At 42.4% G+C, this 12,041-nt stretch overlaps 2 pseudogenes; both read right to left on the bottom strand.

Moving 5' to 3' along the window:
* Positions 1 to 5,067: 5,067 nt before the first annotated feature.
* On the bottom strand, positions 5,068 to 7,392 carry LOC129392590 (NADH-ubiquinone oxidoreductase chain 5-like; annotated as a pseudogene).
* Positions 7,393 to 11,030: 3,638 nt separating this feature from the next.
* LOC129392502 (cytochrome c oxidase subunit 2-like) lies at positions 11,031 to 11,696 on the bottom strand (annotated as a pseudogene).
* Positions 11,697 to 12,041: the final 345 nt, after the last annotated feature.

Below are 12,041 nucleotides of genomic sequence, written 5' to 3'. Positions count from 1 at the left end.
ATGCACGCACGTGACAATGTATGCCAGACACGTGAACTAACTTACATGATTGGACATGCGAATGGACGTTTGCATCTTTGAAAGTTTGCAACTTGAAGGTTCGTATGTAGGTGACTTACTGTATTTGTACTGCCTAGGGAGAACTACCTAGGAAAACTGTGGTATGATTTATGTCAGAGAATGTTTTGCTTATGTTCTCTTCTAGGAGTTTTAAGGTATCCTACCTTACATTTAAGCATATAAGCCGTTTTGAGTTTATTTTTATTTATTTTTTATTTTTTAATATTTTTGTGGTACGCGGGCCTCTCACTGTTGTGGCCTCTCCTGTTGTGGAGCACAGGCTCCTGACGCAAAGGCTCAGCGGCCATGGCTCACGGGCCCAGCCGCTCTGCGGCATGTGGGATCCTCCTGGACCGGGACACGAACCCGTGTCCCCTGCATCAGCAGGCAGACCCTGAACCACTGCGCCACCAGGGAAGCCCTTGAGTTTATTTTTGTGTGTGGTGTGAGGGTATGTTTTGACTTCACTGATTTGCATACGGCGGTCCAACTTTCATAACACCACTGGCTGAAGAGACTATCTTTTCCCCATTGTATATTCTTGCCTCCTTTATCGAAGGTTAATGGACCATAGGTCTGTGGGTTTATTTCTGGGCTCTCTATTCCATTCCATTGATCCATGAATCTCTTTCTGTGCCAATACCATGCAGTTTTGATTACTGTAACTTTGTAGTATTTTCTGAGGTTTACGAGGGTTATGCCTTCTGCTTTGTTCTTTTTCCTCAGGATTGTGTTGACCATTCTGACTTTTTATGGTTCCAGATACATTTTAGGATTATTTGTTCTAGTTCTGGGGAAAATGTCATGGGTAGTTTGACAGGGATCACATTAAATCTGTAGATTGCTTTGGGTAGTATAGCCATTTTAACAGTATTAATTCTTCCCATCCAAGAGCGTGGGATGTCTTTCCATTTCTTTGAATCATCTTCAGGGTCCTTTACTAATGTTTTGTAGTTCTCAGCATATAAGTCTTTCACCTCCTTGGTGAGGTTTTTTCCTAAGTATTTTATTTTTTTGATGCCATTTAAAAAAGGATTGCTTGTTTACATTTCCTTTCTGATATTTCATTGTTAGTGTAAAGAAATGCAACCAGGGACTTCCCTTTTGGCTCTGTGGTTGAGAATCTGCCTGCCAATACAGGGGACATGGGTTTGAGCCCTGGAGCAGGAAGATCTCACATGCCGTGGAGCAGCTAAACCTGTGTGCCACAACTTCTTAGCCTGCACACTAGAGCCCGAGAGCCATAACTACTGAGCCCGTGTGCCACAACTACTTAAGCCAGCGTTCCTAGAGCCCATGCTCCACAACAAGAGAAGCCACTGCAATGAGAAGCCTGAGCACCACAACGAAGACTAGCCCCCACTGACCACAACTAGAGAAAGCCCGTGCACAGCAATGAAGACCCAATGCAGCCAAAATAAACTAAAAAAAAAAGAAAAACCAAGAAATGCAACCAATTTATGTATGTTAATCTTGTATGCTGCTACTTTGCTGAATTTGTTTATCAGTTCTAGTAGTTTTTGTGTGGAATTTTTAGGGTTTCCTTTATATATATTATCATGTCATCTGTATATAATGACAACTTTACCTCTTCCCTTCCAATTTGGTTAGATTTTATTTCTTTTTCTTGTCTGATTGTTGTGGCTAGGACTTCCAATACTATGTTGAAGAGAAGAGGTGAGAGTGGGCATCCTTGTCCCAGATTTTAGCTGGAAGGCTTTCAGCTTATGAACATTGAGTATTATATTGGCTGTGGGTTTGTCATAAATAGCTTTTATTATGTTGAGATATGTTTCCTTTATACCCACTTTGGTAAGTGTTTTTATCATGAATGGATGTTGAAGTTTTTCAAATGTCTTTTTGGCATCTATTGAGATGATCATTTGTTTTGTTTTTCCTTTGTTGATGGGTGTATCATGTTGATTTATTTGCATATGTTGAAACAACTTTGTGACACTGGGGTGAATCAGATTTGGTCATGGTGTATGATCCTCTTATGTGTTGTCAGATTCGTTTTTCTAATATTGAGTTGAGAATTTTCACATCTATATTTATCAAAGATATTGGCCTGCAATTTTCTTTTTTGGTAGTGTCTTTCTCTGTGTTTTTTTTTTAAGTCTTTATTGAATTTGTCCCGATATTGCTTCTGTTTCACGTTTTGGTTTCTTGTTTGTGAGGCATGTGGGATCTTAGCTCTACCACCAGGGATTGGACCCACACCCTCTGCACTGGAAGGTGAAATCTTAACTGCTGGACCACCAGAAAAGTCCCCACCCTATTATGAGTAGTGTGGATGCGGTAGCTTGAGTTAGGAAATATTTAGTGGAGGCTTCTATGGCCTCCATATGGCGGGGGGAAGCTCCCCACGAGACACAGGTTTTTGACTATAGGGGGGAATAGTAAAATATTATGTCCTGTAACCATTAATTAATTATTTCTAGTAAACATTAATTCAAGGACTGACTAGCAGGACGTGCTCGATCAAAAATACACACAGGTCCAGCTAAGACCAACTTTTACTGCGGCGAGACCACCCTGTCGGCCATAGGGGAGTCGGTGCAAGCTCCCCCCCAAAAAAAAGAAATACCAAATGTATGAAAGTTCACCCGTGACTGGTTAATAGGGTGGGGGTCCTCATCTCACACCGTGCAACCAAAGGCCTTGGAAAGATCCTCGAGTAGACCAGGCCCTCAGTTATGACCCTGGGAGTACCAACCAGAGGGCTTGGAAAGATCATTAAATAACGCGTCCTGCAATTGATGGGCCTGAGACACAATAACAGTGAGTCCCTGCTGAGCGGGTTGCTGGTTTCACGCGGCATGATGATTAAGCTTGTGATCTGGTACGATAGATCATAGTGTTAGTGGACTGGGACTGATTTAAGGATATGTGTTATGTACGATTAATAATATTATGTAATATGTAAAATTAATAAAATTTAATACGAGCTTTAACTGCTCGTGGGGAGAATAATTGAATGTACAATTATACATAGCATGTACATGTATACATTTACAGGGAGAAAGCTATTGTTGATATGAGGTATATATCTGCATGGTCTATAACATGAAAATGTAATTGAATAAATTATTTTCAATACTGACATAGCACTGTGGGTTCGTGTTTATTTACAATGAAGCTTTATTTCAAGGAATAGTTTATGTAGAATTTCAGCTTTGGGTGCTGATGGTGAGGTTTTAGTGCTTCTTCCTTGAGTCTTGGGAGATGTAGTTTTCTCCTTTTCCGGATTACAAGGCCGGGTTATTCGTTATACTACAAAGACTCTTCATTTTAGGAGCTTGTTCTCGATGAGGCTAGCTACTGGTATTAGGACTAGGATTAAGAGAAAGTACAGAATGGATGCTAGTTGGCCTATGGTTACGTATGGGTGTTCCACGTCTTGGCCTCCGATTCATGTTAGGGTTAGTAGGTATACAATTAGTACTCAGAACAGGAATTGGCTGAATGGTCGGAATATCATGCTTCGTTGTTTGGCTGTGTGGAGTATTGGGATGAATGCTAGGATTAGGATGGAGAGCAGTAGGGCCAGGACGCCTCCTAGTTTGTTAGGGACGGATCGTAGAATAGCGTACGTGAATAGGAAATAACACTCTGGTTTGATGTGTGCTGGAGTGCTTAGTGGATTTGCTGGGGTATAATTGTCGGGGTCTCCTAGTTGGTCGGGTGCAAATAGGGTTAGTATAAGTAGGGTTAGGATTAATAGTAAGGCACCTAAAATGTCTTTGATTGTGTAGTAGGGGTGAAATGGGATTTTATCTATGTTGGAGGGGATTCCTGTGGGGTTGTTGGATCCTGTTTCGTGGAGAAATAGGAGGTGGACTATTGCTAGTGCTAGGATGATAAAAGGGAGGATGAAGTGGAAAGCGAAGAAGCGTGTTAGCGTTGCTTTGTCTACGGAAAAGCCGCCCCAAATTCATTCTACTAGGGTGGTGCCGATGTAGGGAATTGCTGATAAAAGGTTGGTGATGACAGTTGCGCCTCAGAATGATATTTGTCCTCAGGGTAGGGTGTAGCCTACGAATGCAGTAGCTATTACTGTAAGTAGTAGGATTACTCCAATATTTCATGTTTCTCGGAAGGCATAGGAGCCATAGTATAGGCCATGTCCTATATGTGCGTAAAGGCAAATGAAGAATATGGAGGCTCCGTTTGCGTGCAGATATCGGATAATTCAGCCGTAGTTAACGTCCCGGCAGATGTGTGCGACGGATGAGAAGGCGGTTGTTGTGTCTGGTGTGTAGTGCATTGCTAGGAATAGGCCTGTTAGGATTTGTATGATCAGACAAAGTCCGAGTAGAGAGCCAAAGTTCCATCATGAGGAGATGTTTGATGGGGTGGGGAGGTCGATGAATGTGTTGTTGATGATTTTTATTAATGGGTGTGTTTTTCGAATGTTGGTCATTAGCGTTCTTGTAGTTGAATAACAACGATGATTTTTCATGTCATTGGTCATGGTTTGAGTCCATGTGAGAATGATGATAATGTATCTTGTTTTTGTTTTAAGTGTTATGTTTGTAATTAGTTTTGTGGGGGTTTCCTCAAAGCCTTCACCTATTTATGGGGGTTTAGGGTTAATTGTGGGTGGCGGTGCGGGGTGTGAGATTGTTTTAAGTTTTGGTGGTTCGTTTTTGGGTCTAATGGTATTTTTAATTTATTTAGGGGGAATGTTGGTTGTGTTTGGTTATACTACGGCTATGGCTACCGAGCAGTACCCTGAAGTTTGGGTTTCTAATAAGGTTGTGTTGGGGGGATTCCTTTTAGGGTTAGTGGTGGAGTTTTTGGTAGTGGTATATGTATTAAAGGGTGGGGAGGTAGAGGCTGTGTTTGAGTTTAGTGGGTTGGGGGATTGGGTGGTTTATGATACAGGGGATTTTGGATTTTTTGGTGGGGAGGCAGTAGGTGTTGCTGCGCTGTATAGTTATGGTGTCTGGTTGGTGGTTGTTACGGGTTGGTCGTTGTTTATTGGTGTTGTGGCTATTATGGAAATTACTCGGGGTAATTAAATAGGAGTGTGGAGAGGATAATAGTAATGAGGAGGGATAAAAAGTATAGTTTGATGAGGCTCTGTTGGTTTGAGGTCAGTGTGGAGGCTTTCAGTTGGATGAGGGCTGTGGTTTTTGGTAGGATGGTTTCTAGTCATGTTATATCTAGTAAAGAGGTGGCTAGTTTTTGGCTTATTGTCAGGTTTAGGTTGGGGGGTAGGCGATGTATGATTGTGGGGAAGTATCCTAGTAGGATGGAGAATTTGGTGGGGTTTGAGGGGAGGTTGTATTTTAGGTTTTGTGTGTTGAGGTTGATTTCAAATGCAGTGATGAAGCCTAGGGTTGTCATTGTAAGAGCGGTTAGTTTTAGGTGTAGGGGTATAGTTATTAGGGGAGTGGTTATGGGGGGAATGCTGTTGGATAGAGTGAAGCCGGCGAAGACACTTCCGATTAGTAGGCGTTTGATAGGGTTAATTAGTGAGGGGTTGTTTTCATCAATAGTAACGTAGGGAGGGAATCGGGGTTGTCCTAGTAGTGTGAAGAAGTTGATGCGAGTGCTGTAAAGAGCTGTGAGGGAGGTAGCGGTTAGTGTTAGTAGCAGGGCTCAGGCGTTGGTATAAGACGAAGTGGCGGCTTCAATGATGGGATCTTTGGAGTAAAATCCGGTGAGAAATGGTATTCCTGTTAGTGCGAGGCAGCCAATGATGAGGGCGGTTGTAGTGAAAGGGAGGGCTTTGAACAGTCCTCCTATTTTTCGAATATCTTGTTCGTTATTTAAGTTGTGGATAATGGAGCCGGAACACAGGAATAGCATAGCTTTGAAGAAGGCGTGTGTGCAGATATGTAGGAATGCTAGATAAGGTTGGTTGAGGCCGATCGTTACTATTATTAGGCCTAGTTGACTGGAGGTGGAGAAAGCGATGATTTTTTTGATGTCGTTTTGGGTGAGAGCGCAGATGGCTGTAAATAGGGTGGTGAGGGCGCCTAAGGATAGGGCTATTGTCTGGGTGAGTTTATTGTTTTTTATTAGAGGGTGGAAGCGGATAAGTAAGAAAATACCTGCTACAACTATTGTGCTCGAATGGAGTAAGGCTGAAACGGGGTGGGGCCTTCTATTGCTGAGGGGAGTCAGGGGTGGAGTCCAAATTGAGCTGATTTCCCAGCTGCGGCTAGTACTAGTCCCATGAGGGGGAGGTTTGGGGAGCCTTGGTTGAGTGCAACGATTTGTTGTAGATCCCATGTATTTATGTTGGAGAGGAATCATGCTATTGATGCAAGAAATCCGATATCCCCGATACGGTTATATAGGATTGCTTGGAGGGCAGCTGTGTTTGCATCTGTTCGTCCGAATCATCAGCCGATAAGTAGGAAAGACGTAATTCCTACCCCCTCTCATCCGATGAAGAGCTGGAAGAGATTGTTGGCGGTAACAAGAATTAGTATGGTGATAAGGAAGAGGAGTAAGTATTTAAAGAATTGGTTGATGTGGGGGTCGGAGTGCATATATCATATTGCGAATTCTATGATGGACCATGTGATGAATAGTGCTACGGGCATAAACATGAGTGAAAAGTAGTCTATCTTGAAACTGAGTGTTAGTTTGAGGGTTTGGATAGTAATTCAGTGTCAGTTTGAAATAAATGCTTCTTGGTTTGTGTGAAGGTATATCGTTATTGGGATTAGGCTGGTGATGAAAGCGCAGAGAACGATGTTTTTTACATAGGTTTGATACTTGTTGCTTTTGTAGAGGTCTGTGTCGGATGTGACGATTGGGGTAATTAAGATCAGTAGTGTGAGTAGAGTGAAGGAAGCAAATAGATTTATTACTTTTATTTGGAGTTGCACCAATTTTTTGGCTCCTAAGGCCAATGGATAACTACTATCCTTTAAAAGCTTGAAAAAGGCATATTGTTAGGTATGGGGGCATGAGTTAGCAGTTCTTGCAGTACTTTTTCGGTAAATAAGAAGTCTTGGTCTTCTGTTACTAGCTTCACAAGCTAGTGTCTTTTTTAAACTATATTTACAGTAGAGGGGACCTAGAATGATCTTGGGGTTTAGTGATAGGAGTAGAAGGGGGATGATATGTAGAGCTATTAAGGTGTGTTCTCGTGTGAAGAATGGGGTGAGGTTGTTGATGTGATGTGTGTGTTTGCCATGCTGTGTGGTGATTAGTATGTATAGGGAGTACAGGGCGGTGATCACGATGTTTGTTCCTATTAGAATGATGGTGAAGTTTGATCATGAGAATGTTGATATGACTACGAGTAGTTCTCCGATTAGGTTGATTGTGGGGGGTAGGGCGAGGTTTGTTAGGCTTGCTAATAGTCATCAGGTTGCTATTAGTGGGAGGAAGATTTGTAGGCCTCGAGCTAAAATTATAGTTCGGCTATGAATTCGTTCGTAGTTTGAGTTTGCTAGGCAGAATAACATGGAGGATGTGAGACCGTGGGCGATTATTAAGGCGGTAGCCCCTATGTAGCTCCAGGGGGTTTGGATAAGAATGGCTGTGATAACGAGTGCTATGTGGCTGACTGAGGAGTATGCGATGAGTGATTTTAGGTCTGTCTGGCGTAGACAGATGGAGCTGGTTATAATTATCCCCCATAGTGAGAGCATGAGGAAGGGGTAGGCTATGTGCTCTGTCAGTGGGTTGAGTATGGGTGTAATTCGTAGCATGCCATAGCCACCAAGTTTTAATAGCACAGCTGCAAGGACTATGGAACCTGCGATAGGGACTTCTACATGTGCTTTGGGTAGTCATAGGTGTAATCCGTAGAGGGGTATTTTTACTATAAAAGCTATCATGCAGGCTAATCATATGAAGGTGTTGGATCAGGAGGCCGATAGGGGTTGGGTTCAGTATTGCAGTAGGAGAAAGTTTAGGGTTCCTGTTGTGTTTTGTAGGTATGTTAGTGCTACTAATAAGGGGAGGGATCCGAGCAGTGTATAGAAGAGGAAATAGAGTCCTGCATTAAGTCGTTCTGTTTGGTTGCCTCAGCGGGTAATAACAATAAGGGTTGGGACTAGTGTAACTTCGAATATGATGTAGAATAGGATTAGTTCTGTAGCGGTGAATGTTATGATGAGGAATGTTTGTAGTATAATTAGTATTGTGATGTAGAGTTTTTTTCAGATTAGTTCTGTAGCGGTGAATGTCATGATGAGGAATGTTTGTAGTATAATTAGTATTGTGATGTAGAGTTATTTTCAGGTAAGTGGTTCTTTGAGAAGGTGCGATTGGCTTGCTATTAATATTAGTGGGCGGAGTCATATGGTTAGGATTAGAAGTGGTGTGGAAAGGGAGTCGGAGAAGAATGTTAAGGAGTAGTTGAGACTGTTGTCGTTGAGTTGGTTAAGGAAGAGTAGGCTTGTAAAGCTGATTAGCAGGCTGTGGGCTGTGGAATTGACTCAGATTAAGTTGTTTTTCGATAATCAGGTTAGTGGTATTAGTATGATAGTGGGAATAATAAATTTTAGCATCGGAGGAGGTTGAGGCTTTGAACATAGTCGGTGCCGTATGTGTTGGAAATTATGACTAGCAGGGCTAGTCCGATGGATGCTTTGCAGGCTGCAAAAACTAGGAGGATGATTGGGACTATGCTGGCTAAGGTGAAGTGCGAATTTAGGACTGTGAGGGCTGTAAAAATGAATAGTGATAGTATTATGCCTTCTAGACAGAGTAGTGCGGATATTAGGTGGGATCGATACATTAGTAGGCCTACGAGGGATATGGTGAAGGCTATTATGATGTTCATGTGGACTAGGGACACTTGGTATTTGTGAGTCTGATCACAGTCCAGTGAGTCGAAATCACTTGTTTTGTTTTAAACTAAATACCATATTCGGCTCATTCTAAGCCCTCTTGGGTTCATTCGTAGGCTAGGCTGGCTGCTAGCAGGGAGATTAGGAGTAGGGCTATGGTAAGTATTGTTTTTAGGTCGTTTGTTTGGATTGCTCAGGGAAGAGGAAGTAGGAGGGCGATTTCTAGGTCGAAGAGAAGGAAGGTGATTGCGACTAGGAAGAATTTTATGGAGAAGGGTAGGCGGGCGGATTCTATGGGGTCAAAGCCGCATTCGTAGGGGCTTGTTTTTTCGGCATATGTATTTAGTTGGGGGAGTCAAAGGCAATAAGTACTAATAGCAGGGCTAGTGTTGTGTTTGTCAGCAGTGTCAGTAGAAGATTTATTGTTCTTTTTCGGAGTTTACCGAAACTAACTGATTGGAAGTCAGTTGTACTTGTTGATACTAAAAGGACTATGAACCTCATCAATAGATTGATACGTAGAGAAATAGTCATACGACGTCTACGAAGTGTCAGTATCAGGCTGCGGCTTCGAAGCCGAAGTGGTGATTTGATGTGAAGTGGAATTTTATTTGGCGCAGAAAGCAGACAATAAGGAAAGTAGATCCAATGATAACGTGCAGTCCGTGGAAACCTGTGGCTACAAAGAAGGTGGAACCATAGATTCCGTCTGAGATCGTAAATGGGGCTTCATAATATTCTGATGCTTGTAGTAAGGTAAAGTAAAGGCCAAGTGCAATCGTGATGAAGAGGGCTTGAAGTATGTGCTTGCGGTTTCCTTGTATGAGACTGTGGTGGGCTCAGGTGATGGATACGTCAGAGGCTAGTAACACGGAGGTGTTGAGGAGTGGGACCTTGAAGGGGTTTAGGGGATGGATGCCTGTTGGTGGTCAGCACCCGCCTAGCTCGGGGGTAGGGGCGAGGCTTGAGTGGTAAAAGGCTCAGAAAAAGCGTGAAAAATAGAACTTCTGACAAGATAAATAGGACTATTCCATATCGGAGTCCCTTTTGGACGGTTGGTGTATGGTGGCCTTGGAAGGTGCTTTCTCGAATAATGTCTCGTCACCATTGGTATATTGTCAGGGCGTTTGTTAGGAGGCTTAAAGTTAGTAGGATGGCTGAGTTGAAGTGGAATCATATGATTAGGCCCGATGTTATGAGAAGTGCTGAGAGAGGTCCTGTGAGGGGTCAAGGGCTTGGATTTACTATGTGGTAGGAGTGAGTTTGGTGGGTCATTATGTGTTATCATGCAAATATAGGCTTACTAGGAGGGTAAATACATAGGCTTGGATCAAAGCGACAGCGAATTCAAGGATGGTTAGTAGGGTGAGAATAGTGAATGTGATGAGAGCTGTAAATAGGCTGGTGCTTGTTAATGTGAGGGTAGTTATTCCGATTAGGTGCATTAATAGGTGACCTGCTGTAATGTTAGCAGTTAATCGTACGGCTAGCGCTACTGGTTGGATGAATAGGCTGATAGTTTCGATAATTACTAATATGGGAATAAGAAAGGCGGGTGTACCTTGAGGTAAGAAGTGGGCTAAGGATGCTTTTGTCTTGTTACGGAAGCCTGTAATAACAGTGCCGGCTCATAGGGGAATGGCCATCCCTATGTTTATTGAGAGTTGTATAGTAGGTGTAAATGAGTGGGGTAATATTCCGAGGAGATTGGTGGAGGCGATAAATAGGATAAGTGAGATGAGTATCAGGGATCAGGTTTGTCCTTTGGGGTTATGTGTGTTTATTAATTGTTTTGATGTAAGTTTGGTTAATCATTGTTGGATAGAAATGGTGCGATTGTCAATTAGCCGGGTTGGTGTTGGGAATAAGATAGTCGGGAATATGATGATTAGGGTGATGATGGGGACGCCTAGCATTACTGGGACTGTAAAAGAGGTAAATAGATTTTGGTTCAGGTAGTGTTTCAAGGGGTTTGTTGTTTTCCTGTTTTCGTGGGTGTTAATTCAGGGCTGGGGGAGTGAAGGTGCTTTGAGATTTTTAATTGGAGAAGTATGAAAAGGGTCAGGAATATGGATAGGATGGTAAGAAATCATGTTGATGTGTCTAGTTGTGGCATGCCATCAAGGGGAGATTTGGCTCTCAATCTTTAACTTAAAAGGTTAACGCTGGTTTAGCTTCTTGATGAGGTTACAGTATAGAGATGGATCATTTTTCAAAATTCTCTAGGGGTACTAGTTCGAGGACGATTGGTATAAAGCTGTGGTTTGAGCCGCAGATTTCTGAACACTGTCCATAGAATAAGCCTGGTCGTGTTGATATTAAGGTTGTTTGGTTTAGGCGTCCAGGAATTGCGTCTGTTTTTAGACCCAAGGAGGGTACGGCTCATGAGTGTAGGACGTCCTCGGAGGAGACCAATATTCAGATTGTTATTTCTATGGGTAAGACTATTCGGTTATCTACTTCTAACAGTCGTAGCTCTCCTGGTTTTAAGTCTGAATTTGGGATTATGTAAGAGTCGAAGGTTAGGTCTTCGTAGTTGGTGTATTCGTAGCTTCAGTATCATTGGTGGCCTATTGTTTTTACAGTAAGGGAGGGGTTGTTAATTTCGTCTATTATGTAGAGGATCCATAGGGATGGTAGGGCAATTAGAATTAGAATGATAGCGGGAAGGATAGTTCAAATGGTTTCTACTTCTTGGGCATCTATTGTATTGATATGTGTTAGCTTGGTTGTCAGTATTAAGGTGATGATGTAGAGGACTAAAGAGCTAATTAGGAAGACAATCATTAGTGTGTGGTCATGAAAGTGTAGAAGTTCCTCTATGATAGGTGATGTTGCATCTTGGAAGCCTAGTTGGAGGGGATATGCCATGGAGATATACAGGGTTTTCACTTGTAATTTAACTCTGACAAAGTTATGTAAGGTTTTACTAATATCTCGTTCATAAAGAAAGACATAGAGGTTATGATATTGGCTTGAAACCAATTGGAGAGGGTTCGATTCCCTCCTTTCTTGATCATTTTGGGTTGATATATACTGGTTCTTCGAATGTGTGGTATGGTGGCGGACACCCGTTTAATCATTCGAGGTTTGTGGAGGTGAGATCTACTGTTATTACTTCTCGTTTGGATGTGAAGGCTTCTCAGATGATGAAGATTATTAGTATGACCGCTGTTAGTGAGATGAATGAGCCTATTGATGAGACTGTATTTCATG

This window comes from Physeter macrocephalus, chromosome 11 (assembly GCF_002837175.3).
Source record: "Physeter macrocephalus isolate SW-GA chromosome 11, ASM283717v5, whole genome shotgun sequence".
Classification (NCBI taxonomy): domain Eukaryota; kingdom Metazoa; phylum Chordata; class Mammalia; order Artiodactyla; family Physeteridae; genus Physeter; species Physeter macrocephalus.
This window is presented reverse-complemented; position numbering and strand designations above follow the sequence as displayed.